Here is a 6,152-nt window from a genome sequence, read left to right on the forward strand (position 1 = left end):
ACCCAACCTGCGCCATCATTCATGATGAGTGTGTGCGAGAATATAAAGAAGAACCCACAGTGAAGGATTACTCTCCTCCAACTGTACCTCATCCACTTTATCCTAACATCCATTATGATTCTTCCACTACTGATTTTCCTTGTGAAATCCCATTTCTGAATGTTTCTACTTCCGATCATTCACAGGACACGTTAGATGTCAGTTTATCATTGCAGTGTAGAGAGGAGACATCTTCCTTCTAAAATCTGTCCAATCTTTCATCTGTCATTTCGGAAAACACAGAGGGTGAACATCTTTGCCTCTCATCTACTCCTCTGCATGATTCATCAAATCATGAGGATGCCGACAAACATCTTGAATTTTCTGATCTTGGTTTTCGTGATCTCTCCACTTCCTCATCTGATCATGATGTTGATTCAATCGTTGTTAATCTTTCTAAGACACTGGTCTACGATGATCCATTTGTCAACAAATTTGAAACTCCGCAGAGCATCGAGGAACTTTAGCCCGAGCTGATGGGTATGTCAGACCCTCTTTGTCCTAAGGTTGGTTTCACTTCTAATCACAAAATTGTTGAAACACTCAAGGATCCTCATCACTCTCTACTTTGCATTGAACATCAACCAAACACCCAGATTTCGCTTCCTCCACTTGAACTACACAATCCCATCGCTCATCCATTGGAGGAATCTTACACAGCAAGCACACATGCACAACGTAAGTCGTCTACCTTTCTCACATTTTCTTGTGTGTCACAGTCAAGAGAATGCATGCACTCAACATCTGCACGCAGTGTAGCACAACACCATGGCAAGTCAACGGAGTGCATGTCATGCACTTTACCTCATTTTTGTTTTGTGGACACTTGTAAGCTCTAAGTGTGTCTGTCTTCGTTGTTGTATCTTTCACATCTGCTGGTTCACATAGCTGTGTTGTTTGCGAACCATGCCTTCACCGACATGGTTCAACCAATGTGCCGGTGGATGCATTGGAAGTATCACTTCTCATGAGATGACCCATGCACTGTAGCTTAGGAGTAGGAGCAGTGTTTGATTTTTGAGTTGTTTTCTTGCATGCATGTTTTCTTATTTCTTCATGTGTTTGTTTGCTTGCTTGTTCATTTTCCTACTCGCTTTTATTTCGCATTTTCTTCTGCTTCTTGCTTTGATTTTGGTTTGTTTGCTTGTTATTGTCTGTAGGTTAGTTTCACATGGATCATGTGCGACTCTTGAAACAAGTTGGGTAAAGCACAAGAGGACTTGTACAAGTATCAACATTTGGTTATCTGTTGTCCGCTCTCTTATGTAAGAACTTTTTGTCTTCAGTCCATGATACAATGATGGAAAATACATATTGTTCAAAGTGAATATTGATGAAAACAGAACGCTTGCGCACTAACTAGTGTCATCTACTCTAGTCTGTTATTTTTGGGTTAACCTTTGTCAGCTCAATCAAGTAGAGTAAGGTGAGGGGGAAAACCTTAACAAGCATGTCAGAGGTATATAATAAACTAATTCTCTGAAGGAACAACCTCTTTTTCTCTCAATAAGTCAGGATCCCTCTTCCACCTTTGAAATGAATAAGTGCTAAACACATTTATGAAAAGAAATGAAAAAAATGAAAAGTGAAAAATAAAAATAAAAATGAAAAAGAATAAGGCGAAAGAAGAGAAAGGCTTCCTACACAGAGAGGTGATGCAGGTAACTCCACCGGGGTACTAACCAGGCTCGCTGGTAGTGGAGCTATGCTTGTGTTCCCGCGTTACTCTGCGAGGGTAATGTCTAGGCCTGGTGGTAGCAGAGCAACACTAGAGATGAAACTAAGACTCTGATGACTAAACTGCTTGTGCACCAATATACCCCTCAACCCCAATTGAAACAAATGTGTTGACTTGGCTTGGAATTTGTGTCAATCGACCAATATCTTGACAGATGATATATCTTACAATCAAGAAAGTGTGGAAACCAAGGTGAACTGAGAACTGAACAATATTTCCAGAGGTGTTAGATTTTCTTTCCACTAAGAAGGTCCATTTAAAGAGCTAGAGTTCTACCAGCGTGTCTCCAAGTGTTGTAGCAGCTACAACCACCCTCCAAAATTTTTCCTTAGCTTCGTTTTGGAGCCTCCTTACCAACCTTTTACAACATCATATCTTGCCTTGTCAAGTACACAAGCTTTAGTGATTTTTTTGCAGAATGACAACTTGTCCATCAAAGCTTGTTACATTCCCCTTACATGGTGTTTCACCGAACTTGGCCCAGCTACAGGCTAAGTATCTCCCTCAAGAAATTGTATAATTATGGAGGGGAACCAGCCTTCCCTCCCGAAATTGTGCAATTTTGTCTGGCAGCCTACTGGGATCTAGAATTGCACAAATCTGCATGTCACTGTTCACTGGAAAAATTGCACAATTCCTCCCAGCATGACTGCTCAGTCTAGAAATTGCGCAATCCTGGGTGGCAGTCAGTTGCTCTATCGAAAAATTTTGCAATCCCTCTAGGCAACTATACCAACTCCCTCCCAGAAATGCCCATTTTTTCCACTGAGCTGAGTAGACCATTGCATGTGCAGTTGATTTGATCGGTTCCCTCCGAGACCAAGAAAATTGATTTGCATGCATGGGCTTCTCCTCCCAAGGAAACATGCAAAGAACTCCCTTGATTCAGGGATCTACTTTTAGCATTGGGAGGTTGCATGCAAGGATCATTTAAAAGAACTCCCACCAAGTGTTGCTCTTCCTAGACTTGTGGCATGCACGTCACATCTTCGATTTGATCAAAACTCATGAATTGGACACTGTAGAGCTCTTTCCTCGCATCGAACTCGTAGCTCTAACAACCCACAATGCATCTAGGATTCGTTGGCACATTCAGTTTAGTTGTCTTGGGATAAGCCCGTTGTTCATGAATTGTGTTGCGTTTCTGTCACTTTTTGTATTTTGCTTTGTGTGAGTGTTTTCTACTTGATTTCAGTGAGCGCTTGTTGTCGTTTACATGCATACTAGCTTGTACTAGCACCATTTCAGTGCTCGTTAACATCTCAGTACTGTTGCATGCATGGAACTATTTTTGCACGAACTATCACCATTGTGGCAACTCACTTCACACAATTGTCAAACAACAGGGCAGTTAAAGGGTTACAGGAAGTGATTAATAGATGTGCAGGGTGGGGTGAACATCGCATAGTCTAGAAATTAGGAAGACATGCATCGCGGACGGGTCGGGAGATACGGTTAACAATGCACATTGGTGATTACAAGATGTATCAGGTCATTCTGGACCTAGGTTCGGATGCAAACGTATTACCTAAACAGACTTGGAAGCACATGGGTAAGCCTACACTACAATGGTCCCCTATCCAATTGCGGATGACCAATCAGCAGAAAATCTTGCCCATGGGAAGGCAACAAGGAATTACAGTAGATATTGATGGCGCAAGTACTCGGACGGACTTCGAAGTTATTGAAGTAGTGGATGAAGATAGCCTGTACCCTGCATTGTTAGGGATAGAGTGGGCCACTGACATGAATGGGGTTATTAACCTCAAACAGAGAAAGGTGATATTTGAGAAGAAGTCACTCCGTGTAATCGTTTTGCTAGATCCAACAGAAGGACTGCGCTACACAGAACCTGTGCACAACGAAGAAAGGGATGATGCATTGGATTGTATCTACAAAATTGTTGCACATAGGCCAAGCGAGGAGTGGAGACTCTCCCAAGGCTATGCTGGCTCATGTGCCAATGATTCGGATGAAGAGGACGAGTGATGGTGAAACAGGGTGAACGGGGTAACCACATTGCACTGCAATATGATGATGAAATCCTTGTATTGTGTTAAAGCTCAGAACCGCGAGCTATTGATGTATGATGGGTTGACAATAGTGGAAAATTCCTAGTTAAAATCAAAAGAGCGGTACCAGAGTACCAATGGCTTGATGCGCTAAAATGGACATTGCGTGCGAAAATGGTGGGGTACACATGAAGGAACCTTCGAAGATTGGCGCAGCTACAGGCACTTGATGCAAATAAGATTTGGAAAGCCAGAGCTATGAATAACGGAGAAATATGATGGACGAGATAATCCGCGCATGTACCTGACCAAATGGACCAAAGCTTATGGCGTGGAACCTCAACTAGAATGGGTGCACTTATTTTATCATACCCTGGATGTTTTTCGAGGAACTGACATACGGAAACAGAGCTCCGACATGGCACCAGCTAGTGGGATATCTTGCACGAAGGGTTTATTGGACATTTCTCTTTGAAGACCAATGGATGGATACCATGGATGATGCAATATAGCTAGTAAAGATTGCTATCTTCAGAACACCGCCAGAACCAGAAGAAGTCGTGCCATCAGACTGGTCGCGACAGTTGAGTCGTGAGGTGCACGCCCCGAGATAGAAAATCTAGACATCACAGCGCCTTTGAAAATGAAGCAAGTGAACATCGGGACAAAGGAAGAACCAAAGTGTGCTATGCTTGGGGATTACTAGGACGATGCCACAGTGGAAAAGGTCGTCGAGTTGCTCCGAGAATACCAAGATTTATTCCCTACGAAAATTATGGAGCTGAAAGGGATTCTAGGAGACCTAGGAGCGATAAAGATAACCTTGAAGCTCGATGTGAAGCTAGTGAAGCAGCGACCCTATCGATTGAATCCAAAATACAAAGCAAACGTCCACAAAGAATTAGACAAGATGCTAGTAGCATGAATTATTGAACCGGTCGAGGAGTCTGATTGGGTAAGTCCTATGGTCATACAGGAGAAGAAACAGAAGGGTGAGATCCACATCTGTGTAGATCTGTAGAAGCTCAATGATGCTTGTGTTAACGATCCATTTCCAACGCCCTTTATAGATGAGGTTCTAGAAAACGTGGGCGGGCAGGAAGCATACTCCTTCACAGACGGGTTCTCTAGGTACTATCATATCAAGATCGTGCCAGAAGATCGGAGCAAGACAATGTTTGCTACTGAATGGGGTTGTTTTCAGTATATAGTGATGCCATTCAGGATGAAGAATGCACCGGCGATATTTTATCGTATTGTGGTAGCCGCAATTAAGGAATTTATCTACAAGTTTCTAGAAGTTTACCTGGATTACTGGACCATATTTAGCTTGGTTAAGAAACATACCGCAAGCTTACAATTGATGCTGGATACCTGCCGCTGACACCAGATTGCACTCAAAGTAAAGAAGTGTACCTTCCTCATCCCTTTCAGGAATTTCTTGGGCCATGTGGTTTGAAAGCAAGGACTGATGGTGGATCCGGCAAAGATCATTGTCATACTAAATCTTCAAGCACCGCGAAGTGTAAAGCAGCTACGCACTACTTTGGGACACACGGGCTACTACCGAAAGTTCATAAAAAGCTACGCCTAGATCATGGCTCCAATGGAATAGTTATTGAAGAAGGATGCTACATATTGCTGGAATGAGGAATGTAATAAAAGCTTGGCAACGCTTAAAGAAAAGATGGCATCTGCCCCTATCTTGGTCTTTCCAAAGTGGGACATTGAATTTCCCATGCATGTCAATGCGTTGTGTATCACTTTGGGAGCGGTACTCATTCAAGAAGGAGAGGAGGGAATCGATCACCCGATTGCATTCGCAAGTCGTAGATTGTCCAAAGTAGAGAAGAATTACTCTACTATTGAGTGAGAGGGATTGGCAATGGTATACGTGCTCCAGAAGTTCTGTCACTACTTGCTCAGAGGACATTTTAAGATGTATACTGATCACTCTATGCTCAAATACCTAGTGAATAAGCCTGTGTTGGGGGGGTGCATCTGTCGATGGTTGCTGTTGTTTCAAGAATATGACTTTGAGGTTGTTGTAAAATTGGAACGTCTCAATGCAGGTCCAGATCACCTATCCCGAATTGACACTGGTGAAGAACCAACAGATATAGAGGAGGGACTCCCGGATGCACAGTTATATGCTGTGGGCATTGTGGATGGTCACTTGGAAGATATAATCCACTTTTTAACTACGGAATTGTGCCATAGGGGTATTTTGTTCATCAAAAGAAGGAATTGGTGATACGTGCAACAGATTTTACTGTAATTGCAGGCCACCTCTACAAGATGGGCAACGACGAAATATTGTGCAGATATGTACCAAAATTCGAGTGCGGACAAATCCTAGCCGA

The sequence above is a fragment of the Pinus tabuliformis genome, chromosome 6 (genome assembly GCF_031772625.1).
Source record: "Pinus tabuliformis cultivar Carrire ecotype Pingquan chromosome 6, CPIR1, whole genome shotgun sequence".
In the NCBI taxonomy this organism is placed as follows: domain Eukaryota; kingdom Viridiplantae; phylum Streptophyta; class Pinopsida; order Pinales; family Pinaceae; genus Pinus; species Pinus tabuliformis.